At 42.6% G+C, this 24,241-nt stretch overlaps 1 protein-coding gene across 1 annotated transcript in view; it reads left to right on the top strand.

The window, feature by feature from the left end:
- The window catches only part of CDH4 (cadherin 4), a 411,166-nt gene that overhangs the window by 146,536 nt on the left and 240,389 nt on the right, over positions 1–24,241 (top strand). The gene's annotated exons all lie outside the window — the stretch shown is intronic.

Raw genomic sequence — 24,241 nt, 5'->3', positions numbered from 1 at the left:
CTGTGCTCGGTCCTGCCTGGGCTGTGCTCGGTCCTGCCTGGGCTGTGCTCGGTCCTGCCTGGGCTGTGCTGTCCTGTCTGGGCTGGTGGCCAGGGGTACTCGGATGCCGGTCAGGAGCGCTTCCACAGGGCAGATGGAGCACAGCTCCTGTGCCTTTGTGTTTCAATCACAGTCAGGGCACCGTGTACCTGCCTCCAGCTCCCTTATGTGGAGGTGCAGTCCACTTATTTCTCGCTGTCTGCAGGCAGGACCTGGCTCTGTTCCCACCTCCAGCGGGCTGGGAGTGTCGGGATTTCTCAGCCAAGGGCCAGGAGGAGGCTGGTGCCAAGTCAGCACACTGGCAGCTGTGGTTGGAAGATGCTGACCCGTTCATTGTGCTGTGGCAGCACCTTCCTTCCCCGGCCTCCTCCGAGGACGCCGTGCCTGGCTCGTGTGCCGGGACCTGACGGTGGGCAGTGAGTTTGCAGCCACAGACCGAGCAGCTGGAATTTAATCACTCCAGCTACCCTTGATTAAGCCCCTGAATGCCCCTATCTACTGGCCAAGCCAGCGTTAGCCCAGTGCTGCAGATGGTGAAAGTGAGACACAAGGAGGTTAAGTAACTTGCCCAAGGCTGTGCAGTGAGTGGTGACAGATCTTGGATTAGAGCTGCGAGTTGTTGTCTCTCAGAGGCTCCCGCAGGCTGCTGGACAGGGCTGCCCAGCCCAGCAGAGTGCCTGTGCCTGCTGCTCACAGCACAGCTCTCCCAGCCAGAAAAGCTCCTCTCCCCTCTCCAGGGGAAAAGCTCTTGTCCTCTCAGCAAAATCAAAAAACTGAATGTCTTCGGTTATTTTTTTCATTTATGGGTTTAGTTTTAACTGTTACTTCAGCTTTCCGAGTGGTTTCCCCAGTCCTCCCAGGATTACCCAGCTGATCATAAAGGATACTTTATCATTTATGCACTACCAGGAAAGTCCATAGATGTGGAATAGCTCTCATTGTTCACACCTGGCTTTACACAAGAAGCTGTTAATTCTCAGAGATACTTTGTGCTGCAGACACCACCTCCCATCACAGGCAGTTTCATTTTTCCCCAGTTAAATCCCCAGCTCCCTCCGGAGGTGTGTTCCTCCTGTGCTGTTCAGGGCAGGCTCCATCAGCTGCTGTGTGATGCTTTCCCAGCCCATCACAGCTCCCCATAGCACAGTGAGACCCCAGAGTGCAGCAGAGCCTCTCCATCCTCATCTGGCCGTGATCCTGCGGCTCCCCAGAGCCACCATCCTCCCCCTGGAGCCAGGACTGCCGTGCCAGCTGCAAAGGAAAGTCGAGGTGCTGCTGGTGAAGCTGCTCCAGCCCTGTTTACTGCCAGCCATGGCTCAGCTGGATCAGGCTCTGCCCCAAACACTTGTGTTGGGTGCCTCAAGCAGTGTTGTTTGAACACAGTAGGGTGCACCCCTCAGATGCTGCAGAGAGGCATCATTTGGCCCTCAGACTTCCCAGTGCAGAGCAACTTGTTTATGTGGTAATCTCCTCAGGGTTAAAACCACTAAAAAAAAAACCCAAAATATTTGTTTAAGTGATTTCAATGCCACAGGAGGATGACAAAGAGCAGAATGTGGCTCCTGGCTACCAGGCTTTCCCTGCAAACTCTGCTTCAGGTGGTTTAAATGCTTTCCTTTTTCATCTTGCATGTTGTGCATCTCCACACTTCCAGCCTCCTGCCTCTCCGACAATAGGAAATGTCAAAAAAGAAGGATTATTCCTGCAGTATCTCCAGCCCCACTGGAAGCAGGCAGTGCCAGGAATGTCAGACTCCTGTGCTGAGGAGAGTGCCAGCTCCGTTGTTGCTGGCCCAAAAGGTTCAGGTAGGTTGAGTGAGCCTTGGATAAGAACCTGAGCTGCTGGGTGCTCGTCTGAACCGACAGCCAGACTGTCTGAGGTCTGCCTGCTGCTTCTTGAGACCAGCTGTAAACCCAGATTGTGCTTGCAGGGCTGCAGGGAGAGCTGGCCCGCTTGTTCCTGCATGCTCAACATCTATGAGGGTATTCATTCCCATTATTTAGCAGCATTTTACTATTAGATCACAACTTTAAAAGAAGCGTTTCTGATTACTTGTTTTCATCTGCTTTATTCTCTATTCACTTCCTTGGGGCTGAGTAAATAATTCAAATATTTTTCTTTGAGGAATTCTTTATTAAAGATTTGACCACAAAATCCTTAGAGTGGTTCCATATTTGAAATTATTTGTAAAAGTCTTTGATGCATCTTTCTGGGATTTGTTTTCTTTCTGCATCACAATTACTGCTGAATTTTGTAGTACTGAGATTTTGTATTATCCCATGTTTAAGTTTCCTTTTCTGTATTTGACTCTTACACAATAACCCAGCACAATATAAACCAAAATTTAGAATTGAATACACAGTTGGAAGTTATTTACAAGCTCAAAATCTGTTGCTGTGTTCCTCGATGTTAGCTGCAAGCCCTGAATGCTCGCCTGTTTGTAGAAAGTGGGAACAAAAGCTTTTTAAATACTGTAGAGCTGAAGCTCAATCTCAGCATTCAGATTCAAAAAACCTTTCCCCCCCCCCCCACTCTCTCTCACTCTAATTTCTATTGTAGTCCAGATTTATAGAGGCCTCGAGTTTATCTGTAAATCTGATTGCATTTACCCTGCTGTAGTTTGCTGTGTTCACAATCTATAAATATATTATTATGCCCACAATATATAGATACCCATCACTTTGCTGCTAGGGAGCAGAGAGCACAGAGGAGGAAGGAGAAGGAGAGAGAGGGATGATTCTGCCCCTCAGCAGGAAAAAATGCAGCTTTTTTCCCCTGTTTTTATCTCCAGCAGCTTCTTCCCCATGTTATCTCAGCATGCAATGACACAGCCATGTCAAGGGAACCAATAATATTTGCTGTCCCCAAAAATAAATACATAAACAAATAAAAATCCCTATCTAAGAGCTTGAGATGGAAGGAAATACAATATGAAAGAGAACTAAATTCCAAGCCCAGGTATGCTTCAGGCATTCCAGGGCAAAGAATTGCTTTGTTCTGGATGGGGCTTGAGGGAATCAGGGGCCACCATTTGTCATTGTCAACACTTGGATTGAAGTTTGGAGAGTGAAAATGTTTTCAGAAGGGAAGTTGTACCATTGCTGGTTTGGCAGAGCAATAAAAGGAATGCTCAGATGTCCCAATTAAAAGGTGTGAATGGCATTTTTATGGCCTTGTTCTCCTGCACTCCCAGCACTGGATGCAGCCTGTATGGTAAGTCTGCTCCGGTCTGGCATTATTCACTCTGATTTATATTCTTTAATTAAAGGCTTTTAACATTTAATTATATTGGGAAAGTAGCATTGGTGGTTAGGTCAGTTTATGGCACAGGAAATAATCTTATTTTTATTTTCTAGGCTGTGATTGCAAAGCAGAACTGCAGACTCTCCCCAAGTGGGAAAACCTCCCAAAGCATTAGGTGTGCAGAATTGTGCATGCACTTGCACAGCTTGCACAGCAACCCAATTATTGCACTCACCTGCTTTGAATGCATAATCACATTAATTACTTGGGCAAACTAGCTATGCATTATGCATATTTTTACAATCAGTGGTTGAACTGTATGCTTGTAAATATAACTGAGCTTTTCCTAACTGCAGTATATAATGTAATGAGAAAATTATCTGTGGAGTGGTAAAGTGGTAGCTTCTATATTGCCAGGAAGGATTTCCAGCATGCAGCAATTCTAGCTGTGAACATATCTGATTAAATTACATGAGTTTAGAATGGAAGTTGAATCAGTAAAAAGTGTTTTCATCTTCTTACTGAAGGCCAGAATTTTCAAGCTGGGTGTTCAGGATTCTGTACCAATTTTTCTCTTCATCATAATCCCCCCAAATAATATAAATAAAAGATCATGTAGACTTGATATATACTTAACAATTAAGAAGAATAATCCAACTGATGACCCTCCAATTGTACAGTGCATGTTTAGCTTCCAGGAGGTGGATGTATTCTGCAAGTCTGCTTTGCTTTTTATCTTAAATTCTTTTATACCAGCCTACCCTTCCAAAGCTCTCAACACAAAACCATCTCACAGGTTGTCTATCTGAGTGCCAAAAGCTGTTGAAGCAGAAAGGGAGGAAGATGTGGACTGCAAAGTATCCACACTTCTGTCACTCCCTAGGACCAGGGGGATTATCCTTTTTGTTCCTGACACTGTTACATTTCCTACCTTTGGTACCATTCCTCCTTGCTCATCTCCATTTTTTTTTTTTTCACTTGATTAGGTATCCAATTTGAATATTAGTGCAAGACTTTTTCATTCATGAGATGATGTCACGATTTCCAGGCACTGCATATGCTGAATTGCTAGGTAGCACTTAGCAATGTTTGGATCCCCATCTGTTACCTCAGCTTGGCACATTGTGCCTGCTCTTTAAACTCCAAAATGTTATGACACTGCTTCCTACGTTGCTGGGTGCCAGGTGGATTGGAGCCATTCCTCGAAGGATGTGTGTGTGCAGTGTAGAGGAGTGAATAACTTGGAGTGGGCATTTGTCCTTGCTGTGAGGGTGTCATTGTTCTGTACCCAGCACAGCCCGAGCCAGCCACTTCCCAGAGTAATTCCTGCTAATTATTTACAGAACAGATGACAGCTATTTGGACATTGTTGACTGTGTTGTGGCTATTGCAGTGAACTCCTCACGTTTCTTACAGCAGAGGCGCTTTCCCACTGCGACACCTTAGCACGTGGCACAAGTGCACGGTTCCATTTTCAGTGTAAACATACCAGCACATGTTTGCTGGTTTGATGATCCCCACAGCCAGTGTGGTGTTGTGTCTGTGTTCTCCACGTGGAGTTAGTGAGAGTTACATCCCTCCTTGCCTTGGTGTGCTTTCTGCCAGCTGATGAGTGACCTGGTAAAGCTTTGGGACAGTTCTCTCTGCCTCCTGGGACACCTTTGCCATTTCACTTTCCCTCTGTGCCTTCTCATTTTGTTAAAACTGAACAGCCAATTGTTCTGTAAGGGCTGTCTTTCATCAAATCCATGTAAAAGCCACCTTTCTCCTTTTCTTTTTCTCCCTTTTTTCCCCTGGTTTGAGTGGAGGGTTGGGCCTGATGGCCTCCCAAGGTCCCTTCCAACATCAAGGATTCCACAGTGCTCTTCCTCTCATGCTCTTCGTGCCCCTCCTGGGCACCTTGTCAGCTTTATGGAGCTGTCAGAACTGGAGGAGGGAAATCAGAAGAAAGCATTTTCATTATTTTACACAAAAATGATGAAATCCCCTCAAAATAACTTCACTAACAGTGACCTAAATACTCAGTTCTGTCTGTATTTCTCTTAAAATTCATCAGAACTTAACTCCCTGTCGTGTTGGTATACTTGAGAATTGGGTTAAAAGAGCTTGAAACTGGAGGAGATAATAGACCAGTTTGTAGACAGTGCAAATATTTCAGTACTGACCCATTTCCAGCACATTATTTTTAGTGTATGACATTTCGCATCACTTTGCATTGAGATTTGATGTGACAGTATTAATAAACTTTAAACAAGGAGGAGGAAGACATTTTTTTTATTTTTTTTCCTGAGCAAGTACTGTTTAAAATCTGGTGGACTGAAGGAGCCATGGGTAGAGAGCAGGAGAGCAGCACCCTCAGGGGTTGGAGTTTCCCTTATACCTAAGAAAAACTGGTGTAACACGATGGCACATCTAACCAAAGCTCTCTAAACATTTTCATAATTTAGCAGTCAGTGCCTGGGGAGCCCAAGGGATTTAAGCACATAGAACAGTGCAATAAGCAGAATCCCATTAATGGAGAGATTAACAGGGCTGGAAGAAAGGAGTGTTTTCTATGGTGACAATAAATTTGAGGGTTTATGGGTGAGAATCGGGAAAGGCCAACAAGGCAGATATCCTCGTGGGAGTCTTCTGCAGATCATCCAACCAGGATGAAGAGCTGGATGAAATATTTTGTACAGGGCTGGGAGGAGTCTCACACCCCCTACCCCTTTTTCTTATGGGGGATTTCAACTTTCCAGATGTCTGCTGAAGTACAACATAGCAAAGGAACAATGGGTTTGGTCTCTTCTCACAAGTAACAAGCATTTGCTCTCCCTTTACTTCCAAAGGAATTAGAGTCCAAATGATGTTTATTCCTTGTAGTCCAGGTCATGATTGAAATACAGTTTTGAAAAATTGAAGTGATTTCTCTTTTTCGGTGTTTGGTCCTTTGCATTTTTTTTCCAGTGTTTGCCCTGTGTAGATGTTCACTCTGCAGAGGAAGTAACAGAGCCAAGAAACTTGACTCTAAAAGAATTCTCATTATAATAAGTGTTTGGTTTGGAGTTGTTGCCCAGTTAACATTGTTGGGCTTTCTGCCCAACTGTAGCTGTCACCAAAACCAGAGAATGAATGCTTGATTAAATTGAAAATGGTATGATTTAGGCAACAGTTGAATTTCTGTCATCCTGTCCTGCTGTATCCAAATGGTAATTACTTCCTTCCTGTAAGTTTGTGATTGGAAACTCTCTGTGTTTCTGAAGTGGAGCTAAAAAGTGGGGATACACCTGATTCTAGAAAAACCTGTGACATTTTACAGGAAACCATTTTTTTTCTGGACAATTACAAAGCAGGAGGGATTTCAGCACTGAGAGAACACATTATTGTCTGAACTAATGCATACTATTAGCTAGGGAGCAGGCCAGTGTAAGCAGCACTTTAGCATCTTTTCAGTTTGAGTGTGAAATACCAATTTCTGTTTTCCTAAATGCTAACACTGTCTGTGAGCAGTATTTAAGTCAAAGAAATCTGTTATGGATACTCATCCAAAGCAAATTCCTGCTGTTCCAGAGAGGAACTCTCCCATTTACTCGACTGCTCAGTTTTGCTCTAAGCTGACCAGCTGTGTGCTTCTTGCTGTATGGGGGGAAGGGGGTTCAGACAGGAATGTGTGAAGAAATCTGAAGTTGTCTGAAAATGTGAGCAGCTTGAAATATGACTTGCCTTGCCCTTAATTCATTCCTTTTGAAAAAAGAAGTGCTACTTTCTGAATGATAAAACTGCACAGCCTGAAAAATACATTAGAAGATATTTTTGGGGTACCTGGCTGAGTATATGTAGTGGGAAAAGCTTTTAAAATTCAGCTTCCATTGAAAATAATTATTTGTTTTTATTTTTTGAACAAGATCTCTGGAAATACACGGGTAGTAAATAAAAGCCATTATGAGATGGTTTTATTTGTTAATTGTGGAGGTTTTGTGTAACTGTTATTGACTTCCCTGTGCCCTGCTGTTCTCAGTACAGCTTTAGTCTAAAGGCAGGGGTGATACTGAATTGGTGCAGTTTCTGTCTCGTGTGTGTACTGTACATTTAGAAACCACTGAGCCAGATGTAATCCAGGTTCACAATCCAAGTGTCTGCATTTCCAAGGATATGCTCAGCCTGCCTCTCAATCTATTGCAACTCATGGCTTATTCCAAGAGGGTTTTTTCTCGTGGATTGCTTTTCTGTAACACAGGCAAATAAATTGTCAAATGCCCAGAAAAGTGCTGTGAGCACAAGCAGGTAATTAGTTTTAGGTAGAGCATTCATTAAAGTGACTCGGTGAGTTCCTTAAGAGCTGTGTAACTGATCCTCAGGGTCCTGGGCTGCTGTGGCATCCTGATGTATCCACCCTGCATCTGGGAGAGGAACCAGCTGCAGAAATGGTGTGTGAGCTCTCCCAAAGGCTGCGGGCAATGAAAAGCTCTGCTGAAAAAGAAAAAGGGCTGTCTGAAGTGATAGAACATCTCAGGGACTGCAAGTGGTTTCAAGCACTCTCTCCCTTGCTTAGATCAGGTTAAATTCACTTTCTAGCTTTAAGTAAGTAGGAACTGAGTTTTAATTGTGGCTGCCTGTGGGTCAGCTTCAGCTTGGGCTCGTGATTGATTGGGTCTTCCAGAGCAAGACCAGATGAGCACAGGACAGCCAGCAACAGCAAACTCAGGCCAAGTAACTCCCAGTGCTATTGGCAATGGGAAATCCATTTTTTTATCAGTAAGACTGCAGCTTCCATCAGCAGTCTCCATTCCTCATAAGCAGATCATTGACTTATAAATTCTTCTGGTATCTTTGGGATGTTTTTATCCTCCAGCCTATTGCATGTACTAAATTAGAGGGGACATATCAGTAACTGTAGCAGTGGCAAAGCTAATATTTTCTTTCAGAGTACTGTGTTATATGTCAGCTGAAACAGCAAATGCATGTTTGCAATGTGTTTTCCTGTCAGAGAATTTCATATAAGAATCAGCACATGCTCCCCACTAGCAGCCTGTGTTCCTCCTGATTTAATGGGGTAAATGATCATGGCTCCTAAAATCGGGCTGAAAACTGTTATGTATTGCTGCTCATTTAGAAAGCAATAAAGCTTAGTAAATCAAGGCAATTGATTAAGCATCTCTCCTAAATTATAGCAGAGCAGGTCTCCATGCTGTGTCTCTGGTAACATGTTTATGGCATTGAGTATCCATTGCTGCATCCTTCAGCTGAAATACATCCGGCTGCCTGAGGAGTGTGTGTGGGACGTGGTGCTGAAATCCCCCTACCAAGCACAGGGCTGGAATTGGTGTGGGCCAGGACTGTTGAGCTTCTGGCACACCATCCCATGCAATTAATTCTGTGCCTAATGCCCTGTCTCTGCTGGGAAGTTGGCATCATTCTGCAGCTCTTTTCCAGCAATCAGTCATGCGAGCGATAAGAGATAACCCATCACCACTCCACAGAGCTGAAGGACATCATGACTCCTGCAAAAGTTTCACTGTCCTGAGTAACCCTTCTGTTCTTCACTCAAAAGGTTTTTGCTTTTTGATACTTTAAATATCTTTAATCTCTTTAAAAATATTGTTTGCATTGTCTTTCTTATTAAAATTTTTAAAATTTTACCCAAAAAAAATAAAAAAATAAAGCAAGCTAGGAAAGAGAGCAAGGAAATGTGAAGTGATCCTTAAGTTTGTAAAGTATGGAAGTGGAACAGGAAAATTAGAACCTCCTTGGTCTAGAGAAGTTTTAGAGCAGAGCTAGTAATAGTGTGGAAACCAGCACATCAGCACATCTGATAAATGCCCAGAGCCCATGGATATTGCATGTGCACCACTACACACCAGCATTTCTATGCCAATATGCTTGAGTTACTCCTGCATAAATGATTAATAGGTAAATTAACGAGTGTATTTAGTGTGTGGTCATAGAAGGTGCTCAGTGAATGTGCATTTAATGTGTTTTCCAAGAAAGACAGGCCAGCACACTGATGTGACTTTGGACAAGCATCTTGTAGAAGCAAGTCTAATGATTAGAGAAGATCTTATCTCTTTTTCATCTGTATGTTCAAGTGCAGAGGTTGTTATTTTTCTGACAGCCCCATCATTAATTAAATGTGCCATATTTTTTGACTGCAAAATAGTGCTGCTATTTCCCCATGATCAGCCAATTGTTCTGTAAGGGCTGTCTTTCATCAAATCCATGTACACTGTCAGACACGGGAGGCCTGAGCCAGGTTGGGAGCCAGTCACGTTGCTGCTGGCAATAAGGTACACAATAAGATTTATTCTTCTAATGAGAATAAATTAATCCATCAACACTATAAGAGAAACAAATGCAGCTTCTTGCATCATCAAGGGACATTGATATTTTCAATAGTGATAGATGGGCATTTGAAGTACAAAGGTATTTTATCCTTACTGTCGGTCCCTGTCAGCTGGGGCTAAATGTCATTTCCTGTGAGGTTGATTAAAGCAAGGACAAGCAGAAAGAGATTGAGGTTTTCAGTAGATTAGATGTGTTTGCATTCACAGATCCTTTTAAACAAAGTACTTATTGTTTGAACATTTTCAAGATGTTCTGCAGTGTCGTGATTTGCCTCAGGTTACTCAAATTGCACTTTGGATGCAAGAAGTGATGGAAGCAAGCACTGGTTATTCCATACCCCTGGTGGAGTGTTCACAGCCACAGAATACACACCCTGATTGTTGCTGGTGTGTTTGCTTTTGGATGAATACACCTGGGGAGAGTCAGCCCTTCCCTGGTACTTTCTATCCCATCACGATGAATGTAGGACTGCAGATTATCCACACAGACCCTGGGAGTTAAAAAGACTGAATGTATTAAGTATGTAGCTGTTCTATGACTAATTTATGCCTTAATACTTAGCTTTAATCACAAGTGGTGGCATGAAAACAGTGAGTAAGATGTTAACAAGAGGCTCTGTCTTGTTTTTGAAATCTCCTGGTAATGTCTCAATTCAGGCATTTTAATTTGGGTGGTTTTCCTTCACGTTACAAAGATAAGGCAGAGGAGGAAGGGCATATTTTTGTCCTCTAGCTGTGAAAAAAGTTCTTCTCAGAAGAGAGTTATGTGGGAGCAGGATGCATCTTAGCTGCTGCTTAAGAGCTGCTTTGGGTCAAGTAGTGAGCAGGTCTGCATCAGCTCTTTAAGCACTGGTGGATATTTTATCTCAGTGCTTTTTAAAAGTGCCTGGTTGACATTTGGCTCCAGAGATGAGATGTTTTCGTTTATCCAGATGTCTTGGATATATTCGTGGCCAGGATGTCTTCCCTGGGGTGTTGGTGCTGCTGAACAGCTACAGACACAGGAATGTAATTGCTGTGTTTTCCCTGGTAAAACCCGTGCCTTGGATAACCCTTGAACAGTGCCTGGAAATGAGAAGTATCATAATCCACATTGTCTGGGAAGCAGATAAAATCAGAGGCAGAGAAAGGGCAGGCAGAATGTGAAGAGGAAGCAGAGGGCTTTGGGGAGGGAGATGGCTCTGTGATAATGTCCCAGGTGCCGCCGCGACTCGCGGTGGGCTGGGGGTCAGCGGTGCAGATAACCCAGAGCTGAGCTCACGCTGCTTCTCCTGCCTCTTGCTTTCTCAGCCTTTTCATTGTGCTGGAATAAAGCTTTAGGTGCTCCTGCTAGGCATTGTCAGTTTTTTCTTAGCTAGATTTAAACATATTTATAGCACCTAAAATGTTCAAATTGGTGAAGTAATCTCCGTGCAAGTGTAGCTCAGCTCTGCTTCCCCATCCTAATGTCTCTGAAATGGAAGCATAATGCTTATTTTCCATGTGCCTGTCTGCCTCCCCCATAAGGAAACCCCTTAGTTCCTTAGTTATTCCAAGTCCAACAGTGCCAAAATGTATTTTTGTGAAATAAAATGGCTAATTAGATCACATAAACTTTCAGAATGTAAAAAATGAAACTGTAAAACAAGCAGCTGTGCACTTGAGGTTCATCCAACCTCTTCTGCACAAGTTGCATTTTGATTAGCCTGAAGACTGGGAGTTCATGGCATTCCCCCTTTCTGTGGTCCAGCCTCAGTGATGTTCTTGAGGAACTGCTTTCTTTAAAAAATGGAGCATTTAATTCCATTGGGCAGCAGCATCTTACCACCTTGTAAACATCAATCCAAATTCACCTCTCTGTGCTATGCAGAAACGATGTCTCTTTAAAACAATTTATAACCATCATGTCTCTCAAGGAACATTCTCCACAAAATGAGAATTCAGAGTTTAGTCTCCTCAATGTGGGAAGGACAAATGCTGCCACCTCTCTTTGTGCAAGTTTCTTAATAGAACAGATTTGCAAGAAAGGAGAGGGAATGTGTTTCAGAGGGAGAAAGATGTCAATTCCTTACTGCTGTATTCTGACCTGTACTAAATAACTCTTTGCCAGACAGAGAACATTTACTATCCCTGCATTCCCACTAACACTGCAGAGTGCCTTGACCTCCAAAATTGTATTGTCCAAAGATGGGAGACGTCTCTGTGCATCCTGCTGCATCCCTCACAAGGCTCTGGTTGATGTTGTGTCTTCTGCTGGCCCAGACTGTTGAACCAGGAAGGATTTCATAAATAGGTGTGCTGGCAAGACAGCTTAGTCCTCATCAGTTCCCAAATTCATCTGGCCCAGGCTTAGACACAGCAGAGCAGGTGTGTGGAGCTTGGCTGTCCTCAGCTCCCAGCTCCCCACCTCAAATGCACAGGGAGTTTCTTAAAATGCAGAGAGGCCCCAGCATGTGCCACCCAAGCCCAGATTTCTCTTTTCTTTTCCAGAGGTTTATGTACTTGCTGAAAAAATGATTACTGTTCTTAAGAGTTTGCATCATCAATATTTGCATTTGTTTGTAAAAGTATCTTAAAAAATTAAAAAAAGGACTATTAGAACACACAAGCAGTTACTGTTCTGAGAGGGGGAAAATAACTTGAAAGATACAGTTATTAGTGTCAGGATTTGATTTCTTTTTTTTAAACAACTTCGCTTCTGAAATTATGAGGAGATGTCAGCGATAATTAGAGAATTCTTAGATTCACAGTGCAATCAACAAGTCATTTGTGTAGTTTTCTTTTCCATTCTGAACAGTTTTAGAAAGACAGAAAATCGTGTGTTTATAGAGATACATGTATAATATTATGTATTTGTGCTTAATGTCTGCTAATCTCCATATTTCATAGGAAAAAAAAAAGCCAAGTTTTTCTGTACAGTTTTCTTCTTTTGAGGATTTTTGCATCTGACGTAGAACATCCCCCTGTGTTTTGCAGCTGTTATTTTTTACCGTGTATTCATTTCCATTCACTGACAATGTGCCACTCTGAGACCTGTGCATGTAAACTGCTCTTGAAAACACTCAGTGCTCAGAAGTCCTATTGAAATCAATATGAGAATAGAGAACAAATACTTGCCAATTTGAGCTCTGGGTGCTTACAAATGCAGCTGTAGTGTGGTAAAGATTAGAAAAGCTCAAACATTTCTGCTATTAGAATTCTATAGAAATGTGCCATAATAATGTGGAATAAATATGTGGGAAGAAAAATCCATACTTCAGCTTAACTGCCTCGGGTAATTAGTATTATCATCATCATTTTATGGATGGGAAAAAAAAAATGGCAGTAGAGGAATGGTGGTTTCCCCAGGGCAGAAAGGTACATTTGGAGCTGATGCTGAAATTCAGGTTGGCTTGATCTCTGCTCCTCTTTGCTGAGGTCTCTGAAGCCGATGCTGAAGCAGATGCTGTACTTAATTTTCATGTTCTCTTTCACTTGAGTGAGGAGCACAGTTCCTTCTCAGCTTTCTACCTTGTTAGTGAGAAGTGAGAGATATTTCCACTGGGCAGTTCAATCCATTGAAAATTCGAACTGTCATTTTTCTCTTCCTTGACTTCACAAGCAACCTCTGTGTCCTTCTGCTCTTTTGAAAGTGTTTTAGCCTAAAATGCATGGAAATTTCAGACTTGTGGGGAAAAAAAAAATAAAAAAGCAGTTTGACTTACTATCACTGATATCTGGAGATGTGAGGTTTTCTCCAGAAATGACAATCTTTCCTGAGCCTTTCATTTCAATTAAAACAAGAGGAATGTGCCGTGTTAGTGCAGTTCTCATCGTGGCTGCCCCACTGGCACAGGAATGGCTGCGTGATGTGAGCATCCCAGGGCTTTGCAATTCCTGAGGATTGATCCTGGGAACATCTCCAGCAGTATTCCTGGGAATAGTGGCATCAGCTCCTGGCACTGCTGTTTGCTCCCAAGGTGTGTGCCCAGCCCAGTGGAGCCTGCAGAGCACGTTCTGTGTGCTGGCAGACAGAAATGAGTGCAAGGCCTGGATTAATCACAGAAAGGAGCATTGCTATCCCAGCTGGAGCATGGTCCTTCCCCATTCTTAGTGCCTGGAGGGATGCTGCTGCTGGAACAGCAGGTGAGAAAAAGCTAGAGGGAAATATCAGAGTCTTGTTGAAAAAAAAAGGGCAAGAGACTGAAGTTGGTTTGCCACAGGTTTCACACTGAGAAGTCTCAAATAGAATGTATTTTTCAGTATGTTAGGACTAATAAGAGCATTTAGTTATTTATACAGAAGAGCCAAGAGTGGTTCTCAAAGAAGAATAAACATTAAATTACCATAATTCTTCTTTCTTTACAACAAAATGTGTAAAGCTCTAAGAGCCCAGGAGGAAACACCAAGAAAATTTTTTAGCTCAAATGAGAGCAAGGTTTTTTTCTCAAGGAAAGTTTTCAAAGAAAATACTACTTAATATTTAGGCCTTGAAAAGCAAACACATTCCTTTGTCACAATCAGTTCAGCATACCAATAGCAGTCAGCTCTGACTGAAAATATCTACTCTGGGTCACTTTAAGCTTTTTGTTTTGGGGTACAGCATTGTAGGGCCAGAGTGTAACTGGACTTTTGTCTAAGGGGTGGCTCTAATGAAGGAATTTATCAGCCCTAGAGCTGGTTTTATTTCACACAGTCCGTATTGCAATATTTCTTTCCATCTTTGTCTTCACTCTGTTACTGCCCCAGTGAAGCTGGAGGCCCTGGGCTCTCGTCAGTGCCATCCTTGTTCTGTGTCCATGTGGATCCACAGAAAGGCTTCCCTGGATGCTAAAGGCAGCAGGCTGCTTGTATTGAGTGCCAGAAGAGAGCAAGGAGTGGAGTTATTGCTGAAGGGTCAGAGAGCTCCCAAATGAGCACATTGGTGGAAGCTTTGAAGCCAGTGGTGGAGGAGCACAGTCCACATTAACTTGTGTTGTCCAAGAGGACACAGACAGATGAACTTTGGAGGTAGCCAAGATCTTCTCTTCTTTTTTTTTTTTTTTTTTGACTAACCCCTTGATGTGTTGGAGAAAAGGAGACAGGGGAATATAATGTGTTTTAATTCAGTGAGTTTTGTGCAGGAAGAACAGACTATGACCTGATTTGACTTAAATATACACAAATGTTCATCATTTCTCTGATAGGCATTAGTCCAACCACTACACAATATGAGTTGAGGGTAGGAGAATGTATAGTATGGATGCAGGTTAAAAAAGAGTATATTCTATCATTATTTTTGTTCCTACAGCTCCTAGCACAATGAGTATTGGAGTTGCCCTCATTAAGTAACATTGCAATAAGAATTAAAAAAAATAATAATTAAAGAATTCCAAAGTAGAAGGAATAAAGAAACAACAAACTTGCAGAATGTTAAATTACTCTTTGTTTTCATTATATTTTTAAATGCACAATAAGCTGAAGGTATTTGAGTCTTTTAATCATAAAGCATTGTCAAGACATCTGGGTCAATGTGTATCTTTGATGACTGCCTTTAATTGGGGAGGGAGGGTGAATCAAGAAACTCTCCTTCAGGAGTACAGACAATAATACTGGCAGAATTGTTAAAAAATATTTTAAATTGATTTTTTTTTTCTCTGTTAAGGAGACATTAGACAGGCTTCTTCAGCACTGTGCAGGCTTGAAGAGAATGAGAATAACAGGAACTCATTTAAATTCTGAGTGCATCCCTGTCTGTGTAACCAGCTTGTTGTTGTACTCTGCAGAATTGTTCGATGTGGATTAATATTGTTGACTAAATTTACAGAGTGCAGGGAGGGGAAGATTGAACTTTGCTGGGGTCTGGATTTTCCCTTGTTTCTTGAAAGGAGGGCAATAGATGCAGATTATTTGTGCATAGAAGGAAAAAATTAAAAAAACAAAACCACTGACTATTTGCTAAGGGCAGAGAGAGGGCACAATTTACTTTAAGTGATATATATCTCCACATTTAGCTACTGGAGGAGCAAGTGCTTGGGAAAAGCCACATGGTGCTCAAAGCTCTCTCCTCCTATTAAAATAAAATAAATCTGTCCGTGCTCAGCAGTCAAGATGGAACATTAATTAATGCAATGCTGAAATCACTAGGAACAAAACTGAAATTAATCCCTTAAATATGCTATTTTTATTGCAAGACTTTAGCTCCTCTTCCCAACCTGGATGTATGTGTTTCTCTGCAAAAGTGGAGCAAATGTATAAATGTTGACAGCATGCAGACCTCCCCAATGTTCTGTCTCTCCAGGGGACAGGAGAGCCCTGAGCCTCCCTTGTTGTCCAAATGAGCCTCCAGGAAGAGCTGTTTCACCCAGGCTGGTGATGGAGCCCAATACAGCAGCTACAGCTGGGTTTTGTGGATGGCTTGGGAAACTTCTCCAGGCTTGGAGAGTCAGATGTGGTGGGGCAGGGAAAGAGATGGACCTGGCTGATTCTGAGTAAATAGACTACAAAGTGTAGGTGGGACTGGAGGAACACCAGGCACATCTACTAATTATTTTAATTTCTTATTGCTCACTGGAGCCAGATCAATTAAGAGGAGAAGGTGATAGTAATTACTGTCTGTGATGTAGACTATCTAATTCCTTCTGGGTTGCAGGGAAGGGGGGGATAGTCAGTGAAACCCAAGGCACCCCGAAGGAAAAGCCTTCGTGCGGTTTCTAATTAGTCTGTGGAGCTCACTGACACACAATATCGTTGGGAAGGTTCCAAAACCTGTTTGGCCAGGGCAGTTGTGACAAGGAAGGTTAGCAAATGCAAGTGGGAGCCTGGTTTCCTGCTGGGACATCCCTTGGAGCTGCCTTCTCCAGAGCCCCTGCTGTGCTGACCATGGCTGGGCATTCCTGGGCACTCTGTCCCAGGGGAATTTGGCAGGAGCTGAGCTCACACTGCAGCTCTCCTTGGTGGAGGTACTTACACAGCTTTTTCTGGAACTTGTTTATAAAAGTTCTGGAATCTCTGTCTGGCAAGGTCAGCTGAAGTGGGTTCAAAGTTTCTGGAGGGGAGAACGTGAGGGGAGCACAGACACTGAGATTCTTTGGTACTGGGTGAGAAATGAGGCTAAAGCACCAAGTAGCCATAAATCCAGGGAAAGGCATAATCTCCTGGGCTGGTAAATCTGCAGATTTTGTGAAGTGGTCATGAGGATGGTTATTGGATTATTCCATGACTGCCAACAGGCAGACTCTTTTGAACTTTGCTCCAAACTGGATGTTTAGAAAGAGTATCACAGATGTGATAAGAAGGGAGATGACAGTAGAGCCATGCTCCTGTATGACAATTTCTGTTACTCCTTATTATTCCTTGCAATTCCTTGCAAATCTTTTTAAATCAAATATTCCTTATAAATCAAAAAGAGGGAGAAGACATGAGCCAGTAATGTCTTTACAGGCCATAAAACCAGTGCCCTGATGGACTCTTTCCACCAGGAAAGCCTTCCATAAAATAATAATCCCCTAATACAATTTTTAGCCCTCAACCTTTTTTATTTACTTTTGGAGAGCAAGGTTCTTCCCATCTTTTCATTCCTGCAGCTGCAATATTACTTTTGTGTCTGTTAACTCCAGCTCACATGTTTTGTGCTCTGCTGGTAGGAGTGAGAGGTAATTTGTTTTGAAAAGAAAAGCAAAGCAATGTAAATGTGTCACCTCTAGCTTGTCTCAGAGCTGATCTGTACTGTGCCAACCATGAGACCTTGAGAATTGCTTTGGGTTTTGGTGCTTCCCATGTCAAATCTGATTCTTTCTCATTCTCCCCTCAGCTTAGCTGTTCCCACAAGTTTTTCCTCCATGGAGCTCAGACTGTGTCAGTTCTGCAGCCACCTCTGGTTGCTGCAGATGTGGTTTTATTACAGATGGGTCTGGCAAAACTCTAGGCCCTAGCAATGTTTCTTTAGCATCATTACTGTACAGGTAATTTCAACACCCTGAGTTACCTTTTGACTTGTTGAATTCGAGGGAAAAATCTTTGTAGATCAGTGGCCAAGGTTGTTTTTCCCTGTTTTGTTTTGTGGGTGACTGCAGTTGTTCCTTGATTACTATGGCAGTACTTTTTCCTAGGCTTGCTATTCAGCAACATTTTTCCTGCACTTTTTCCTCCCTTCTATTTCACAGCTGCTTTCAACAAAAAACTTTCTCTGTTATCTGTCTTGCCAAAATGAAATCCTGTCCTGTTGCCATTTCCATGTGTGGTGCCATGGAGGAAGGACAGACTTTCAGCTCCTGCACTGTCTTGGAAGGAGAGGAGACCAGGCTAATGGTCATTTAATGAGCTCTTCCCAGCAGATGCTAATGTGCCCAGAAATAACGTGGCACAAACACAGCTTTAATGAATGAAGAATGTGGAACAGGCTTTATTATAATTTTCAATTTGCTTTTGGGTTGAGCAAGCTGCATGAATAGCCGGAGACATTTCTCTCTATTTGTCAACAGATGAATGCCCTCCGAATTGTTAAGGGCAACATTTTGTGAGCAGAGAGATGTTAGCCCCAGGCATCTTGGCTAAATTGCAATTTGGGTAATTCAGTTTCACCTGCCTGAATTCCCCCTGCAGTTTCTGTTGGATGTGGAGCTCTTGCCTGCTCCTGCCCTGCACTGCTGTGCAGTCATACCATCCGCTATTAAACAGCTGCTGCCCATAAGTAGCTGAAACATTTTGGGATCCTCTGGGATGAATAGCTCTGTATAAATATAAAATGATACCATTACCATGTTTGAAGTAAGATTTAATATAAACAAACGATTGTTTCAGTAGATGGTGCTCAGCTGAATTACAGCAGCTTGGGGCTCTGGGGAAGCAGTGGAGTACCAGCACTCCTCCCCTCATAGCACTCTGTCTGTGAGGTTTTTCAAAGAAGGGAGTAAGGAGGGAAAGATTCCCTTTTCCTGCTGAAGAAGGGAATTATGCCTCTGAGGCAGTGGAAGTGAGCAAGCCAGCTGCTGCTTCCCAAAGTAGAGCCCACAGACTTGGGTAAAAACATCTCTTCCCCATCTCCAGAAGGGATGCTGGTGAAGGGATGTGTTTTCTGTACCTTTGGGGACAGGTTCATTACCACCTTCTCAGTGTTCAAGAGGATAGAAGGGTATGGCCATGAGAGAGCATCCAACAGTCTCCATGCCAAGTTATAAAGTGCATTTTCCAGGCTGTGCTTTAAGTCCTGTAACGAATCATTTCCATGGGTGCTCTCATAGGTCAGTTTTTATAGCTGCTATTGAGTTCTCAGTGGCAGTAATGACCCTGTGGTTACCTTCCAGACACCAGCTTCTCTGGTTTCTTGAAACATGTCTTCCCACAAAAGTTCAAAATGTCACTCACTTTACACTAATGAGATGAAATTGTGTTGTAATCTCTGGACAAGGATTTGCTTAATGCATACATACAGCCAGTCAAGCTGGACAGCACCCAAGCTTTGCAAACTAAACATTCTTTTTAATAAATATCCTTTTTTGCTCACAGCACACTTGGTTTAATACAGCAGGTACCATTAAAAATGTGCCATTTAGTGACAGAATCACTAATATTTTTAATGGTATTTTTGATAATTCCACAGTCCAAGCATTAGTGAGGATGCAAATTCCATCACTAATGGCAAAGTTATTAAGGCACAGAGCTGCACGTCAAATAAATAGGTCATTTCTAGGTATTACAGGGAAAAGAGAAAGTGCTGATATAGAGCCGGGTCAGAGGAGATGGAGGAAGCTGTTCTGCAGTGGCACAGCCACATATGCCCTCTGCTCAAGGGATGGGAACTGCTGGAGTCAAACTCCTGCACCTTCTGTCTGTAGAACAGATGCTGTGTGATCCTGGAGCTCCTGGCTGGAACTGACTGTGGACTCATTACCCAAGGGATTGGAGAGGCTCCCTTGCAAGCCTGTACCCTGCTCAGCCTCACTAAAATATTTTTGTTGAATAAATGCAGTATTTAAAAGATTACTCTCCGTGTTTCCAATGGAAGCCTCTATTTCAAACAGCTCCTTTTTTTGCTGCTTACAGGAACTCCAGGAGAATCGCTAGATTTACCATCTCATTATCGCCTTCGTGGGAATGCTTCTTTTCTATTAGTGTTTTCATGTTGCCTGGCTGAAAAATAAGTACATAGAGATCTCTGAACAAAAGAAACCATGAGATGGATCCTCAGCTCAAGTCTGGTGTTTAACTGTGGTTGTAATCAGGGGAGCTGTGTTGAGTGGCATCACCAGCGATGCTGGGCAGGACCCGGGGTGGCTGCTGTGGCTTATCATTGACTCTCTGAAAAGCTTCTGTTTCTGAATGTCTGAACTGAGCATTAAGTGCTCTGCAAGGTGCACACTGCTTCCTGATGTGTCATCTTCTGAATTGCTGAGCAACCTCTCTGGCAATACTGAGTTATTGTCTAACAGAGACTCACAGCAAAACATTGCATGTTTGATGGCAAAAAGCAGTTTTCTTAGGAAGCTCCTGCACGTGGTCCCGTTTTTCAGAGGGGAGGGCTTCAGTCCCTTGGTGTTGGTCTCAGTGCTGGTCTCCAGGTGGGGTGGTGCAGTCAGAACCCCGTTCTCCCCCTGTTCAGTGCAGACAGAGATGCTCTGTGGGTGACTCACCAGCTCCCAGGTGACCCTGTGTGTCCCGGTTACAGAGGAGCACAGATGTGTCTACAGCCCATGGAAATGCTCCCAGAGGACGTAACAATATTTCCATCCATGGCCTCTTGCCTTGTCTTTATCACCAGCATGACTTCCGCTGGTGCTGATGCTTTTAAGAATCCTGAATGCTTTATGTACTGGGGTTTTATGTGATTTGTCACTGGGAGGTCACAGTCTTTTTATCTAATTATTTTCTACTGATAATTGCTACTATTATTTTATGCTTACTGTTTTATGATGCCACATAGGGACAGAGTCCTACTGTGCTAAGCACAATGCAAACCATAATAAGGAAATGGTACCCACACAAAAAAATTTGCTAATGTAGTATGAGCTATGATCCATCAGTGGAATAGGCAGGAGCAGGAAGAGAACTTATGGTGATAATTAAATATAATGGGCAGGATGCAGCCTCCAGCTCCCAATTCTGAAACAAGGGCATGTGTTTACCCCCACAGTTATTATGACTGGGCAGCAGCAAGCACTGAAACACCTTTTTTTCCATTTCAACCAAAATGGGACTGTAGTTGTCTGTTTGATGAGTCAGGAAAGAAAAAAGCTTAAGTGCTGTGAAAAATGAAAGAGAAAGATTGTTTAGAGTTCAGCTTTAAGAATGGGCTTTTTCAAACAGCCAGTAGATAAATAATAGTTAAATAAGGGAGAGTATCTCAGATTTACCAGCAGAGAAAAGCTCAAAGTCATCTTCTACATGGTATATTGCTCATACAGAAAGATGGAACTTGGTAAATGAAAAATAAAGAATCCTTATTAGCCTGTTTGTCATAGATTTCCATAAAATGTAAGTCTGGCTGCAGTTCACCACCGTACCCAAGCAACACATTTAATTTCTGCGTCAGGAAGTACAATTTATTTATAAAGCAGGAACAGGTTGGTAGGGCGTTCCTTAATTTTGCTTTGGAAGGGGTGATGGTAAATTTACCAAGTGTCTCGAATTGAATCGACATTTTATAGGAGTTACAACTGTCATTTTTATAGTGGATAAAGAACTGGGAGAATGAGGGGGGGAAATACCAAGTAATTAGCTGTTGAAATCACCAGCAATGTTTTGCAGACTGAAGGCTGCGCAGTGATTTACGAAAGCATACAGCTGTAAATATTTTGATGTATATGTATAATATTTTGTGTTTATGTAACTATAGATATGTTCCTCGTTCAAGCAATGCTGCCTTCTCCTCTTTCCATCACTTCAAAGCACCACAGAGTGCATCCAGGATCTGTCCTCGCACAGTGAGTCCCATCATTTGCTGGATGTGGGGCTGTGGTTCTCCACTGTTGCTGTTCCATCAGCAGTCCCTCTCCAGCCCCCCCAGCTTTATTCTCCTCCTGTGCAGTGGAGCTCATTCCTCTGCCCTCTGACACACCCCGTGCTTCAGGAGGTCCCAGGCATGTGACAGTCACCAGGTCTTTCATCTTCGGTCTGATACGAATGAAATGGAGGGAGAAATAGAGGAGCTTTTCAAACAGAGAGAGCAGCCGCTGACTCATTGTCTTCTTGGGGCATGAGCGGGGCCTTCCTGAGGATTCCTGTGGACTTCAGGAGATCCAGCACTGCTTTAATCTGGCTGTTTGATTACAGTTCCCAAGGCAAGCCTTTCAACTCCACTTTCTGGCAAACAGAACTTTTCTTGGCCTTTCACTGCAGTGTTCTTTCAGCTGTGTCTTTGCATTGCCTGATATCAGAGCAGGCTGCTTTAAAGAGCTGGAAACCTCATCCTCAAGTTAAAAGGGAATTTCAGATGATTTTACTGGCGCTAAAATTTGGCAGAGTTTCATGGGCCAGGATAACAAAAGGAATCGATCTGTGTAGTCAATAGGTCGTCTGCCCACTTCTCCCTGTTCAGCGACTGATCCCTCACAGACAGAGCGCTTCTGGAGAGCCCCAGCCTGACATCCTGCTCCCCAGCCACTGTGCTGGAGAATATAAACCAGGTGCCTTGGGACACAAATACTGCACTGATCTCAGCAGGATGCCAAAGGTCCTCAGAGCTTTCTGCTCTTCTACCACCTTTAAACAAAGAGATCCTCATTATTTTTGCCACTGAACAGGGCTTTCTGTTGACCTTCCACTTGCTACTATCAGGGCTGCTGTTCCTCTCAAAGGATTCAGCCTACCTTCCCTGTTCTGGCTGGAGTAATTCCTCATACAGTCTCTTTCCCAAGCCCTTTTTGTTTTGGATTGTCCCCTTTAACTCTGAACTCTGGTGTTTCATCACTTGATCCAGCGGCATCGGGGTGAGCAGTTCAGGTGAGGAACGTGTTGCTGAATAACGTGCTCAAATGGATATTTGCTTTCTGACTGCTTCAGGTTTTGCATTACATCTCCAGAGATAAAGAAATGTTCATAAATTGATATTGGGAAATTGTGTGAAAAAGGAAATTTTGGTAGCAGTGTATGAGGCGATGGGTAGAAAATATTCCTACTTGATTCTGATCAACAAAAATAGCTTGTTTTCTGTGAGTCTCTTTTTTAATGGAAAGTAGAGCACTGGAAACACGTATTCCCATTTGTCATAGCTAAACAGCTTGCTCTGATGGTTAAATGTAAGAAGCAGGTATGTCATGTACAATAATAGTCTGCATAATTAATTATGATACTTATGGCTGTGAGCATCATTTCAAGAGGAATAGATGTAAGCAGCATATAACAGTTTGAGAAAGGAGTCAGGGTAAATGATTTATCCAGTGGTTTGTGTAGAGGAGGGGCTGGGCTTTGCTCTGGAGTGGCATCCAGAGGTCCAACCTTGCCCATGGTATACCTGGAAAGCGAAGGGAGACACAGGTCAGGGCTGTTTTCCCATCTCACCTGATTTATTAATTTGTCTTTGCCAGCTCAAAGAATCACTCTGGTATGGCACTTGTCCAAGTTACAAGCTAATATGTGGAATTACTTTGAAACCAGTGGGAATATTGCACTTAGATTAAGTAGGAGAAGCAATTTTCCAGTTTGTAGGATTAAATATAGCAGCAGAGCAGTATTTTCATATTATTTTATTTATTGATGACTTTTTAAAAAGCCCACTCTAAAGTTTAATGGTCATTTTAGTGTTATTAGGTCACCAAGTGGTTAATGCTTTCAAGGATTTTAAAAACTGTTCAAAGGCTTTTAGACTAAATATTGCAGAATATCAGTTAACACGTTGCCTTGCTGTAAAAATCTAGCGTTTCCAATGCGTGTTTGACATGCTTGGGGCTACTCCAAGTTTTGATACTCAGAAGGAACCAACTGCAATATTAAGCTTTAATATTTTATGATGAGATTCAAGCTGTTTACGAGGTGTGTAGGGAAAAGTGGATTATATTTTGTCACAGTGCACGTTTTTACCCAGTTAGGTACCTGACTGTAATGGGACCGGTTTAGCTCCTCTCCAAAAAAAGGAATGAAATGTGACTATCAAAAGATTAAAGAATAGATTGCCTGTGTTGAATAAATTGTATTGAAAAAAATATAGCTGGGAGAACCATCAGATTTTCAGTTCAGATCTAGAAAAATGTTTCTCTCTGGTCTGCTCCTGTTTTCCTCCATCCTGGAAATGTGCAGGAATTAAACCATCAAGGATGAGATTTGTCCAGTGCTCCTGCATTAAGAGCCCTAAATGCACTGCATAAGCTGGATCCCAGAAATGTCAATTCAGTTTATCAAATGCATGTTTTTAAGTTGTTTCTGTGTGTTTTCTTCAGCCTACACTAGAACCTTCCATTCACTTCTCACCAAGCAAATAAATCCTTTTAATGTTTATCTACATACACTAATTATGCATAGTTCTCCTTTTAACCATACTATTTCAGATAATTTGGGTTTCCTGTAATAATTTCTTAGATAATTATTTAGTTGGACGTTAACATCTTCATAAAACAGAAGAATGATGGCTTGATTTTTTTCTTTCCTCCTCTCTAATGGGTGACCATTCAAAATGGAACAGCTGTAGTGACTGAGAACTGTTATTATCCAGGGTGTGAATTACAGCAAAAGGACTGTAAAATGCGATTGGGTTTCAGACTTTGATA

This window comes from Parus major, chromosome 20, assembly GCF_001522545.3.
Source record: "Parus major isolate Abel chromosome 20, Parus_major1.1, whole genome shotgun sequence".
NCBI classification, from domain to species: Eukaryota; Metazoa; Chordata; class Aves; order Passeriformes; family Paridae; genus Parus; species Parus major.
The sequence above is the reverse complement of the archived record's forward strand: the minus strand, read 5'-3'. Positions and strand labels throughout refer to the sequence as shown.